This window comes from Lepidothrix coronata, unplaced genomic scaffold (genome assembly GCF_001604755.1).
Source record: "Lepidothrix coronata isolate B3197 unplaced genomic scaffold, Lepidothrix_coronata-1.0 Scaffold111, whole genome shotgun sequence".
NCBI lineage: Eukaryota > Metazoa > Chordata > Aves > Passeriformes > Pipridae > Lepidothrix > Lepidothrix coronata.
This window is the reverse complement of record NW_016690291.1, coordinates 2,852,733-2,866,897: the sequence shown is the minus strand read 5'-3', so window position 1 is coordinate 2,866,897 and position 14,165 is coordinate 2,852,733. Positions and strand designations below refer to the sequence as shown.

The window sequence follows — 14,165 nt, the reverse complement described above, 5'->3', positions numbered from 1 at the left end:
CACTCCAAAACCCAGGTCCATACTTTGGAAAGAGGAAAATCACATGGATAAAGTCTAGAGGAGACCAGTGAGTGCTCAAAAACCTAGCTGGAATTTAGGAAAAAGGTGGGAAAAGTAGTCTTTCAGCCTTGGCAAAGAAGACACTTCAAAATACGCAAAATCTTGTGCAAAGAGAATGCTTTTAGTGCTCAAGGTAGTAATAACTTGCAGCATGACAGATTTAAAGTGGATATTAAAATTTTACAGAACCACTGTAGCAGGCCATCTGTGCAACCCTCATCAGAGGATTATTTTTAAGAGGAGGCAATACAAACTTCTATAAGGAATGTCCAGCTATTAGGAACAGTGGTCCAAAGAACGAGATAGTTCAGAGAATCTATCAACATTTCATACAGCTTTGAGATTTTTATCAACATTCATTTATTCTTCAGATGTAACTAGTTTCTCAGTTTACCACACTTTGTGAACCACTCTTCTTCTAAAGAAGGTTTTAGAAGCCTCAGAACATTTATATGTGTTCAATTCCATTTGAATGTTACAATACATCACTTTTTAAATATATGATATTTAAAAATATATGATATTCCCTTATTACTTCCTACCTCTGTTAATCTCACTAAGTTAACGTAAAAAGGTTTTTCTGCTGGACAGAGCTGAACCCCCTGATCAGACAGTCTTATTTTAGTAAGAGCCAAATTTAGTTATCCAATCAGCATAATGCTTTGCTTGTTTAAAACCTTTCTTAACTAACACCGTGGTTGACGATATTCACAGTTAGCAAATTAGAAGCCAGTAATACATTTGCCTTTTATTTTTTGTGCTTTTGTTGACGTGCATATGTGAATCATTGCATTAATTAAGCTTCATGCAATAGAAATCTGCTCTTTACACGTGATCAAGGTGTCATCTGGTTTTAAGATAAAACTTTCAATAGTAAAGTGGGAAGAAGAAACGAACCTTCAAGAAAACCTTGGGGCACAGGTTAAAAAAAAAGGACCAATTTAATTCTTAAGTTAGACTCCCTTTAGTTATCTCATCCTGAACTTTGTTAGTGGAGTGAGAGGGGGCAGGGAAGGGTGTAGCTTTTTTTTTTTTCTTTTTTCATGTTTTGTGTTGTGGTTTAAGCCCAGCTGGCAACCAAGCCCCACTCCCGCTCACTCACTGCCCCACCAGCAGGACTGGGAAGAGAATCAGAAGGGTAAAGGCTGGAAAACTTGTGGGTTGAGATAAAGACAGTTTAATAGAAAAATCAAAAGCCACACACGCAAGCAAAGCAAAACAAGGAATTAATTCACTGCTTCCCATGGGCAGGCAGGTGTTCAGCCATCCCCAGGACAGCAGGGCCCCATCACACATAACAGTGACTTGGGAAGACAAACACCATCACTCCCAATGGCCCTCCTTGTTCCCCCCACTTCATCTACTGAGCGTGATGTCATATGGTCTGGAATATCCCTTTGGTCTGTTGGGGTCAGCTGTCCTGGCTGTGTCTTCTCCCAACTTCCCATGCACCCCCAACTTCCTTGCCAGAGTGGCAGTATGGAAAACAGAAAAGGTCTTGGCTCTCTGTAAGCTCTGCTCAGCAATAACAGAAACATCTCTGTATTATCAACACCGTGTTCAGCACAAATCCGAAACATAGGCCCATACCAGCCACTGTGAAGGAAATTAACTCTACCCCAGCCAAAACCAGCACATCTTCAAGCCAAAGAAGATCATTTCATTAAAATGCAATTTGAGATTCACAAAATTTTTTAGGCCATAAATTTTTAACTCACCTAATCTTTCCTTTGGGCCATTCTCAAAGTCTTTGGAATATGATAAGATTTTTTGTGGTTAGGGCCCAAGCCACTTGAAATGATTCATAAAAGAACACAGTCTAATAGGGAAAGTTACCTAAATAATTCAATACTGTTATACCCTTTGATAGGTACACAAGGACCAGAAAATTCCTTTGGAGGTTTCGTTTCATTTTCACTTTAGGCAAGAGAACATTTCTCTTCTGAAGCAGAGAAATACTTTGCATTACACTGCCTCAAGTCTGGCACCACAAAGTGTTTTACACACATTGTACCTGACACATTCCATTTGAGCAAGTGGGTCTTCTGTAGGGGGTAGGCAGGCTAAATTGCAAATACAGTTTTACTGATGGTACTGATACCTTAAATAAATAAAAAAATAAGCTAGGAAAATAATACGGAAATTCTGAGCACCTTCAGGGTGCTTTGCCAGGTTAAATGAATTTCATACTTTGAGCTCTGGGGTGTCAACAGTGTTCTATTTGCTTCTTTGTTCTCTGCAACCTCCTTAGATGAGCTTTGGGAAATTGGGAAGACTGCACAGAGAGAGAATAATTTGCACACAGTATCTGCAGCATAAATTTCAGCAGCCCCCTGTTTTTGAAGTAAAGAATGGAATGTGACCAAAGGAAGAGCTACAGAGCAAGAAGTCCATGTTACAAAATACCGTGGTTAGAGCCAGCCCTCAAGAGCCTGCATGGAGACTGATTCTCCTGAAGCAGCATAGCCATTAGCCCACTGGGTTGGGAACTAACCAGCTCATACACAGCGAGAGTTTGGAACCTCAGTAGTTTGGTCACCAACATTGCTGACTACTCTTTCCTCCATGTTCGTTGTATTATCTCATAGCCTAATTTACTGATACCTTCCACTTGATCTGTTTGACTCTACTTCTTCATTACTATGGCTAAACAACAACAGACTGAGCCTTTTACAAATTTTTAGTATGTATAATAACATCTTATGAGAGTACTCACAACAAAATTTTCATAGTGTTGCTCTTTATCTGGACTTGTAATTACACAGTTTAATTAAATTTTGTTTGACATGCATCCATGTTTTTTTTCTTAGTCTTTATTTGCAATCTATAGTAATGATAGTGGCAATCTTCACCAGCATATATTGCAGTTGAACGAGAAGATTGGTGTAGGTCCCTTCCAACTGAACTGTTCTATTCTCAAAGATAATTTTCTGAAGTCATCTAAAGAAAAGATGGGGGGGAATGACTTACAAAGCTCACTAAAACTGGTCTGAGGCCTTAAGAAAATACAAAAGCACTCCATGTTATTGGGACAGAAGTCTATGTTTACACAACCTTAATTACGCAAGTTGTTACTGAACTCTGAGCAGTGTACTTTAAGACAATAATGGCTTTTATACCCTTCCTAAGGACAAACATTGTAAAGACAGAGCTAATATCATTAACCCTGACTAAACTTTCTGCTTCTTATAGCCTTTTTACTGAGTGTAGTTGAAATTGCCTTTAAAGTGGTATGAGACCAAAACTATATGGACAATTAATAATTTTTTTTTGGTGTTACCATTAGATTAATTACACCTGATACAATTAATTTTTAAACTTGAGAAATGTTTTTATTTTCCTATATTGTACATTTACCTGTCACTTAACAGAGATTAAATATACTTCTATTAAGTATGAAAGCATCTAAATTCTGCACCACCAGAAGTCTACAGACAGCTAGGCAAAACTTCAGTTATTTTGCTTCTGAGTATTTAAAAGAATATACAGGAATATACAGGAATATAGGAGGAATTTCAGTATATTTGCTGACTAAGCTAGCGCATTGCAGGGATGAATAATGAAAGGGCCCATTTCACCTTCCACAAGGTATACTTGCTGATTCCAATATCTTCTCCTTTAGTTAGCAACTGGTCCTAACCAGTTTCTACCTCTCAAGAAAAGACCAGATTCAGGATTCAAAGTCCTACACTCTCTTTGAAGAGAGTTGCTTCCAAGTGAGAAACAGCAGACCTTACTGATCTCCTATGCTCAGTCACACTCTAGTTTCCAAAGATAAACAAATACTTGGATCCTCTTCTCTTTTAATAGGGAAATGGGAAGGAATTTATCAGATTACCTGTTCATTTCCTATCACCCTTTCTTTCTTTACAAAGATGAACTTCACGAGAGAGCAACCTTTTTTCACTCTACAAGAAAGACACCCCCAGGGAATTCCTCAGTATTCCCCCCAGACAAAGACCTTGCAGTTATCTGCATAACAGCAGTAAAACATTTCTTGATTTTGTATACTGGTTGAAGATTTACATTACTGTGCATAACAGAAGCTGTGGTATTTCTTAAAGAGCATTTCCAACTAACTGCTGTCCTTTGAAACGATGCATAACCTTGTATTATGTCCTGAAGCTGCAATTTTGAATACACAGATACAAGAAAAGTACATCTATTTCTAAACACATAAACAAATAACTACATATTACGTACTTATCTATTTTGGGGGGATCTGTGCACTAACTACGTATAACCACTAATAGAATTCTTGGGGAACTACATATTTACTACCAACATAATTGTTGGGGAATTGCCTAATTACTGCTTCTATACTTGTCGGGGCAAGCGTGCTAGCTACATCTTAGCTACATCTAAATGAACTATTGTTAATATAGGGACTGTCTGTCAGGCCATAGGTCAAAGCTATGTCAGGGCCTCGGTGAAGGTTTTCAGGGCCTCGGTGAAGGTTGTCAAGGCCTTGGTGAAGGTTGTCAGGCCCTAAGTGAAGGTTGTCAGGGCCTTGGTGAAGGTTTTCAGGGTGTTTCTTCTCCAGGCAGCAGCTTGTGTGCTCCAAGGGTTCCAGCAACTGCTGCAGGAAGTCCCTCCTGTCCACCCTGACAGGCCCTCCTCTCAAGACCATGCTCTTCTTCCTCTTCCTTGTTTGCATTGCCCTTGTCACCTTCTTCTTCATTTTCTTCACAAATGCCCAGATTTCCTTCACCTCTTTGTATCTCTTCCTGATTGTGAGCATGGTCTGGATGGATGCCCTCCCTTCCCAAAGCGGGCAGAAGCCCCTGATCCCTTGTCAAATGGAACAGTGGGGGACATGGCCCTTGGATGCTTTGCTCCTTGAGATCCCCTGCTGTGGGACGGGATCAGTTTCCTTGGGGCTGACCTCTGGGTTTGTGGGGGTGCTGCTGGAGCCTTTGGGACACCCCTGGGTGCTTGGTGGTGAATATCCTGGTGGTGGGATGGGTCCTCTCCGTGGCGGGATCTCTTTTGCTGCTTGGCACTGTGAGGGGACCTTGGTTGCAAAGAGACATTTCCTGGGAGTGAGGAGGAGTTGTGGGGGTCGATTTCCCAGAAGGAGACTGTAGCAACACCAAGTTGGGGCTCCTTTAGATCAAGAATGAAGCAGAGGGGTGGTTCTGGCCCAGAATTTGAGCTGTTTGCAACATAGTAAAACGTGTGTGTTAAGCAGGGATAGGTCAACTCGTGTTGCCCCTGAAGGCCGGAGCAAAATCTAAGAATATAATGTAAAACTTCATTTAGGGTGCCCCTGGTTGAATGGGACACCCCGTGTGCAGCAATAAAGAACAGCTTTGCCTCAGAAGGGGCCTCCTGTGACAATGACCTGCGTGGTTTTTCCTTTCTGAGCAATTTTGACGCAGAGTGTGGCTGACTTCCCCTGAGCGACACCTCCATGCGAGGTGACCCACTGTCCTCATTCTGGTTGGGTTCCCCTTGCAGATTTCCCCCCCCGCCCCTTCATTTTGTCAGGGCCCCTGAGGAGGTGGGAGAGTCCCAGAGGAGAGGTGCCATCTGTGTGGCCGTGCCCCCTGTCCCTTCAGTGTCTGTGTTCCGGCAGGCGCACATAAACTGTATGTAACTATTCATTCTGAATTCATTGTTTCCCTTTCCAACAACGGCCTTTGGCAGACACTGAGAGAAGTGTCCAGAAAAGAAGCCAACATGGTTGTTCTTTCAGGAATCCTACCCCAACCTTTAGCCACGCATGAGCTCCAAACCAGTAATCTGTGCCTTTGTATGTAGTAAACCTGCAAGTGTGTAGCAGAGCCCAGGTGGCCAGTGAGGTGGCACCAGATCCCTGGGGAGCGTAGAGGATGTCTAATGTAATGTAACTGTATGTAATCTTCAGTCTGATTAAATTCTGATATTAATTGAAAGCTCAGTAAAGTATATTTTTATTTCTTTTTTCCTTTGCACATAAAGTTTCTGTAACAGGAATGATACAACTCAGAGTTGACATACTTAGATAATAGTATCAATATATATAATATACGATATTATAAGAGGTTGTCTTTGGAAAGTTAAGGTGATAATTAAACAACTCATCCTTAAATAGAAAGAATCATGAAGACAAGAAAAGTTTCACCAAAATTTCATGGTTTTAACAACCTTGTTTAGCAGCTTTTTTCCAACAAAGCTCTGAATAGCTCAGTGCAGCATATACTAAAGCAAGTGTGAGTGAGCCACAGGCACACATCCTCAGAGAATTCCTTCTAAGAAGTATAATGGATGTTATTTTTACCCTTTTAATCCATAGCCTCTCCTTATTACAGCTAATCATCTCAACATGTGCATTAAAGAGGGCTATGCAGGTAGCATGAGAAATCAGTTGCCAACCAAAGCCCTGGTGCTTACTTCTATAGCAGCATCTTTGACCAAACATGGGTTAATAATTACGAATCTTCAGTTTTCCCCTTCATTTCAGCATGAGTCAAATTGTTTATTCCCTTATTCCACAGCATAGTCATTAACTTCATCTATTTATATTGTCATTTTTAATTTGATATGTGACTGCACACCAAGGCAGCTTTTAACCAAGTCAGCTGTACATAAAGCCTATAATAAATCCTAATTTCAGGGTGTATATTCCCAGAAGACTCTTCACCCTCTATTAAGGTAAAGTGACTTCTCTAAAACAGGTGCAAGAAAACATGAAAAGTGCATACATATCTGCTCAGAAACATGCTCACACACAAAAGAAAGGAATATTGTACAGTCTACCCAATGCAATACAGAAATGTAATTTAGGACTTTTAAAACTAATTGCAGTCTGATTCCTTTGCTGCTATTGATATCCCTGCACGGTAATTATTCCCTATTAGAAGCATATGTTTGTAACACATGGTATTTCTGGATATTCTACCAACATGCACCTAAGGCAGAACTCATCAATAGGGTGAGAGAGAGGGGGAGAACATCTCCGAGGACATACACTACAACTTGTCTTATTGTTATTTCTACCATTTGGATAAGTTTTGATTGTGACAAAATATGTGTTGTAGAAAGAATCAGTAGGATGCACACAGGGCTGTCAGCAGGTGTAGGCAGGTTTTGCCCTTGCCCAAACTGAACAGTATTCTCCACCAGTTACGGTCCCACCTTATAAGCTGTGGACACCAGCACTAGTTCCCCTTTTGGTTCAGCAGATACACATTGTGAGTTTTGAAATTCAGAAGTGTGGTAGGTGATTTTTTTTTGTGTGCATTGATGCCACTGTCAATTTTGTACATGACTGCACAGCAAGCAGATTCTCCTGTGGTATGTAAGGGGCACCTCTGCTCCAGGGCCAAGGTAGCCTTGCCAGAGATTCAACCATGGCACAGAGAGGGAGCTCAGGCATTCCATATACAGGCACTTAGCAGCCGGCTCTCTGAATAAAACACATCTCAGCTACAGAAATTTGTTTCAGCTCTTTCCAACAATCTTTAATCTGAATAAATAGTGTTTCTTTTAAAATTTATATGACTATGAAAACATTACTGTTCTAAATGAAAATTCACTGCAAGTTTCACAATGCTGCAATAACTTAGAAGAATAAGCCTCATTCCATTTCAATGACTGAATCTCCCAGGCTTTCTGAAAGAGATGTCTTGAATCCAACTTTTCCAGAAAAATGATTCCCGTAAAAGATCACACCCAAATCCTTTAAAGTGCATAATTACAGCCAGTCTACTTAAAGTTGCTCCCAGAAGTAATTTTTCCTTGCCTGTCATGACCAGTGTTAACATTAATAATAACCAGTGCTGAGCAGTAAGAAGTTTTAAATATTGCCATATATTGTACATAATTGTACTGTTGCTATGCACTGTTATATAGTTGCCTGCAGATGGCTGCATTTCAATGAGAAGAAACCATAGTGTGCAAAAGAAAATAAATCTGTTCTTCCATGTGTATTTCTGATTTCTAAACAATAATATTAATAATAACAACAACAAAAATAATAAAGAATAACCAATGCACTGCTTTTATATTTACAGCAGCAGATAGTCTGGTCCCCTGTGTGTAAATCAGTTTCAAAAGTACTCTAGAATTTTTTTTCGTAATATAATGTAAAAGCTTAAAGCATTGCAATTATTCAGAGCTGAAGCTTTAAAAACTTCTCACACTTTGAGTTTTAACTGAGCAAGACCACCTCTCTTTGCAAGGGATTTTTATTGTGATTAAAAGGCAAATGTAAAGCAAGGATTTAAATATTCTTCTGCTATTCTGCAGGTTTAAATCTCTGTACAATGAGCATATCAATATTAAAAATGAATTAACTTTTCACTTATGGCCTGTCCTTGAAATTTTATTTTGCTTTCTACTTAATATAGTTACTGCAGTATGAGTACAATAAAGTCAAAGTGCCTCTAATTCTAAATTGCATAGTCATGAAGTTACCAAAAGGTTTTAAATGCATTTTTAAAATGTTACTTCAAAGACTCAGTTTTATTCCTCCTGAACTAAATGAAGAATTTGCATCAATTTTAGGGAATTCAGAACAGAGCTGAATGTTTTCTTGTTGATATCTCACATAGCACTTTTCAGATTCAATATTTCAATCTTCTTTGCTGATCCCTAAAAGCAGAGTTAGGAAGCTGGTAACACACTAACCAAACAACCAGTAATAATAAATCAGCCAACAGCTGGGCAAAATACTTCTCTTCCTTTACCGACATCTTCTGTATTTCACAACTGCGTACTCCATGTGTGTTGTTCAGAAGCTTCCTACATCAGCAGGGACACCACAGTTACCAGGATATATCAGGATTAATTTCTGGCTGACCCACAGAATTCCTGTGTGAACTTGGGCAGGACCCAGTAATTTTCTTCCAGTAATGTAAAACACTGCTGGAAATAAACAAGAAAACCAAAACCAGGCTGGATTATAAATCTTTACTTTCACTTAATACTTGAGTCTCTTGGATATTCCATGTCCTCTAAGGGCATTTAGTTATATCCACTGCATCTGTGCAGTGCAGACAGTGCAATGGGTCCCTCAGTTTCTAGACATTAGTGGATATCAAATCTCAGACTCTCAAAAGGATGCTCTAGGGTTCATGAAGTGATGGTTGCTCTCCAGCTAAAGAGAACAGCGGCTATAGAGCCATGTCTGACAGGAAGCTAATAATTTTTGATTGTGCAAATAAGAGGATCACCTAACCTGACTTTTAAATGATGACAAATTTATGTTAACTCAAAAAAAGCTCAAACACTTCTATTAATGAAAAATACTGAGAAACAAAGTACTAGCTAAGTTATGAAATTCACCTTCTTATTTATTTTCCAGTACTTTCAAGTAAAAATTATTTAATAAGAAAATAATTTTCGTGTAGCAACCCTATGAACCAGCTCATTATAAGCGAATTCTATACAGAACATCCTACCTTTCTTCAGAACACAACACTGCATCTTTGCACAAGACATAACACTAATACAAATCCATGCATGTATTATTTAAGAGCTCCAATTTCCTCTCTCCCTGACCAGGCCAGAACTTAGACCCCAAATTCCTATTCCCAGTCCTATTAAGAACTGTTAGATAGCAGCTAAAGCATAACAAGCTGCTCATTATGGTTTCATTAATCCAGACTTGGAACACAGCCACCAATAAATGTGTTGGCATTTTTAAAGAGCATAAATTTCAAACATTTATACCTGAAATTGTGTTGGAAAATGGAACAAATTAACTATATGAAGTAATTAATACCAACTGGAATATTCGATTCTTATTGATTTTAAAATCAAAAGCAGCATTTTCTCTACACAGGAGGAGCTTATAGGGCTTTTCTGGCTACAAGAATTCCTTTAGTTTCTTTAGTTTCTGTTTGAAATGCCTCCCTTTGGAAAGACATTTGTTTAAATGTTGCTCCACATGGTCCAGCAATGCATGTTCCCTTTTAGTCTCAAAAGGTGCTTCTGACTGTTTAATTCCCTTTACTGTTAAAATGTCTGTTCCACTCAGATTTGGATTTAAAGCATTCAGTGTGGCCATCAATAGTGTTAGTTTTATGCGCATGACTCAAGTGTTCCGTTTTAAAATTTCTGTCCCTGTAAGGGTGCCCAGAGCTGTCTCTCTGATGAACCCCATAAACCCATTTCTTCTAGCAGGATTTGAGGCTGATGCTTGTTTCTTGTTTGTGGTTCCTCTTTCAAATTTATTTTTCTGTAGCCATCTTGTCTTACTAAACTAAGTACAAACCTAGCTCCCCAGCAACAATAACAACAAAACTAAAAACCAAATAGAATGGTAAATCTGGTTATTTTCTCCTTGATTCTGGGTCTATTTACTCAAATTTTTTACTCAAATACTGCATAAGCTATCAACATAACAGAGACAATTATCAGGACTGCTCCCACTCCCTGAGGTCTTGCTATTTGGCTAACAGAAATACACTTCTGCTGCATTCACTGAGTCAGTCACTGAATCTGGATCAACTGAAATATGGTCATGAACAGCGTTTTAGTAAAGGTGCGTTCACAGTCGATGTATGTTGGCGCAGAGGAGTCAGTCTGGTTTGAAACCCACAGCAAAGTCTGGGCCCGGAATCCTCAAGCTGCTATTCTGTTCCATCCTGACAAAACAACGAGGTTTTAGATGGCATTAGGGTTTACAGGCGTCTGGTACGGATGGTGAGTGCGAACGAGTTAATCTGGCAATTCCGTGTCTAATTCTTCTGTGCGACAGTCGGGCGCAACATAAAAAATTAAACGGGAACATCCTCCTCATCGCTCCATGCCCCGCACCTGCGGAAGTGGGGAGGCGAGTGAGGGGACACCTGAGGTAACCCCGCGCACACCGCCTGGTGTGCGGGGCAAGGTTCCCGGAGCAGGAGCCCCCGGGGAACCCGCCGGAGCCGCGCTCCCGAGCATGCCGAGCATCCCGGGCGGCCGGCGCTTCCCGGCGCGGCTGTGGCGGCAGCGGGGCGGGGCTGCGGGAGGACCCGGCCGCCACCGCCCCGAGGGCGGGCCGCCGGTGACAGCTGGGGAGGGACCCGGCGCCGGCAGCGAGGTGCGGCTGCCGGGCGGTGCTTCGCCGCCGCTCCGCTGCTCCGTCCGCATCGCCACAGCGGGTCCCTCCCGGGGAAGGAGCGGGCGAGGGCTTGACCGGGCCCTGTCGCCCTCGTCGGCCGCGGCGTGGGTGAGTGGCGGCGGCGGGAGGCACGAGTGGGGGATGCGGAGGCGGCGCGGGGACGGGCTGGGGGGGATGAAGGACGGACGGACGGACGGACGGATGGACGGATGGATAGATGGATGGATAGATAGATGGATGGAGGATGCTGTCGCGCTCGGAGACTTTGGTCGTGCGAGGTGCCTGAGGGGAAAAAAAAGTGCATCCTGGGGCGGGGCGAGGCCGTGTCCCGCTCCGCTCGCCCGTCCGTGCAGGTGACTCGACGGGCGAGGAAGCCCCGGGAAGGACGGCCGGTCCTTGGCGGGGCTGGGCGCTGCCTGTGCCCGGGCGAGGCGAGGCGGCTCCTGCCCCGCCGGCCCCCGCCCTCCCGCAGCTCCCCCGCAGCCATCAGCGGGCCGGGGCGCGGCCGCGGAGGAGCTGCCTGTGCTTCCCCATCCCCGCCGGGCCCCGCGGACGGTCCCGCAGCCGCCGGTACCTGCGGCAGGTCGGGATGGCGGTGCGGAGCATCCCGGCCCCGCCGCGGCTCTGCCGCCCGCCCCCGTCCCGGGCTGTACCGGCGGTGCCGGGGGGTCCCCCGGGGCAGGCTCCGGAGCGTTACACATGCTCCTGCAAGCCAAGCCCTGCGGGCAGGGGTCTTCTAGGAGCAAACCCGAAGCCTGCCCTGGAGAACTGGAAGGATGAGGCCTTTATTTATTTTTTTTTTGCAGGGTGCTGGCTGGCTGATATTTACATAATATCTCTGCTTAAATGTGACCTCGTCCCTAATTGGAGGCTTCCTTTCCGTTTTCTATGGCAACACTAGGGAACAGATCACTCTGGGGAGGCTGGGTGAGAGGAGTATCTGCAGACACTGTAATTTTTCTCACTTGGTTCCCCATCAAGACTGGTTTGTTCTAGTGAATGGGTGAGGTTTTGAGAAAAGTTCTTTCCCTCAGCCCTTAAAGCAGTTGCTAGGCCTGCAAATCACTGAAGATTTGCAGGAGCACTAAATTAGAGAGAGGATGAAGTGGACACGGGTTTAACTAACAAGCAAGAATTATTTTTGTTAGGTATTTACAGATTATCAGTCTGTATTTCCTGGTCTGACTGATGACTTCCATGCACCACACTGCCTAATCAAACAATCCCAAGAAATTACGCTAATTTTAACTGATGGTATTTATTTATTTTAAAATGGGTACGATTATTAGAAGGAAGTCTAGAAAATTTTGTAGAGTGGAAGAAAATGAGTCCCACTTCATTCCAAGATTCGTTTTGCTCCATGAGATGCTTGCCCTCTGCTTAGGACCCATCATGTGTACGCAGTAATGTCTCTTCTTACATGGTTGGTCTCACTGACAGTAAGCTCTATGTGCATATGTATTTATGCAGAAATTGGATTCTGTAATGCTTATTAGGGTCTGCTGTGTTTCATCTCTGTGAGATGCCAGCTTCTGTTTCAGGTTTTCTATGGCAAGGGGAGGGGAATATGCTTTGTGTTGGTTTTCCAAAGCCTGATGAAAATAAATGTTTTGTGATTGTAGGACACACTAATTCGTGATCCATTTAGGCAGGAAGATTTTTATAAAGACTTTTAAATTCTGCTTATTATCTTTTGAGATGCCGTTTTTGTTCTGCACTGAAAATACACATGCCTTACTGTTAATAATGCTAAAATGAGTTAATGTGATACAGTAGCTGTGATACTCTGTACAGTTTAGAACATTTGTTTTCAGTTTCTGCTCTGTTTGTATTTCTTTGTGCATTGGGATGACTTTGTTTCTTGCTCCTGCGGTAGTGTGGGGTCTTTTGAGGTTTGGGTTTTTTGTTTCTGGATGGGTACAGGTGGTAAGGTTGTTAATACAAAGTGAATAGATACTTTGAAGGTTTAAACGGAAGGGCCGGGAATCCTGGATCTTCTAGAAGAGGTGATTCTTCTTATGGGTGGAGAGGCCACTGTTTGGAGAGGTGCTCTGCAAGTTCAAGGAGGCCAGCCCTAGAACTCCTTCAGTGAGACACTGGGGCCTGTCTGCTACAGGCTGAGATAAAAGTACTGTAAGAGGTCATTGGCAGAGAGATTTCCCTAACATATTTAAGCTCTCCTGCATTCATATAAAAGCTTTTTATTTCCACTTGCTTTTTGGAAGTGCTCTGGGCAATGCTTGCTCTCCACTTAAATGTATGTTCCTTTAGTGTCTTAGATTGTTGTTACAGGAATGCAAGAATTGGAAATATCCTCAAAAGAGGCCTTGTGTTGGACCTGAGGTATAAATGAGGCTTGACTTGGGAAGAGATGCACTCTGGTAAAATGTTAATCTCAGTACACAGTGATGGAATAGAGGTTCCTCAGGATTTTTCTCTTATACATCCATCTCATTCTAGCTCACTTTTTGTTTTCCATAGTTAGTACATTTGTGTCCCCAGCACCATCTTTGTTACAGTTTATCCCTGTCAATTGCTGCTTTTAAATATTATTTGTTAGTATGTAAATGTTTATAGTTATCTTCATGTATATTTTTTTTCTTGTAGAACATTTCGGTTAAATTATGATAGAAAATAGATGCGGGAGTAGCAAGTATATGAAGGAGAGAATTGGGCCTGGGCCATGTTTGGACAGTGTAAGGCCAGATGGCACTGGCATAAATACATGTTAGGGAACAGAAAATATTGAAGAATGTGAGGTTGGATTGCGCCTTTGTATAGAAGCAAAGCTTGTTGTATGCTGCCTCCATCTAAGAGGAGATGTGGACAGTTACCACTGATTACTGCATCTCTGTTTATCTAGTAATTTATTAATTTTGAACCAAAGTTTCTTTGCCATCAAGCAAGGAAAATGTCATACCCTTCCTCATGTCCTTGTCTGCAATTCTGATTCTTTTTTTCCTCTCAACTTTCATTAACTCTGTTCTACTTCATTTTGAAGGGACAATATTCAACCTTAATTGCAGCTTTGTGTACTGATATGCACAAACGCATTCCATCTCTTTTGTTTTTC

At 42.1% G+C, this 14,165-nt stretch overlaps 1 protein-coding gene across 7 annotated transcripts in view; it reads left to right on the top strand.

The window, feature by feature from the left end:
• Nucleotides 1-11,097: 11,097 nt before the first annotated feature.
• Nucleotides 11,098-14,165, top strand: part of JAKMIP1 (janus kinase and microtubule interacting protein 1) — a 160,313-nt gene continuing 157,245 nt past the window's right edge. For 2 of the 7 annotated variants that reach the window (XM_017824518.1, XM_017824526.1), the window contains exon 1: nucleotides 11,098-11,200. The gene's annotated coding sequence lies outside the window, so the exon portion shown is untranslated. Of the gene's footprint in view, nucleotides 11,201-11,354; nucleotides 11,371-11,988; nucleotides 12,044-12,079; nucleotides 12,096-14,165 lie in introns of those variants that run through there. The other 5 variants (XM_017824530.1, XM_017824523.1, XM_017824519.1 and 2 more) reach the window with 5 other exon arrangements.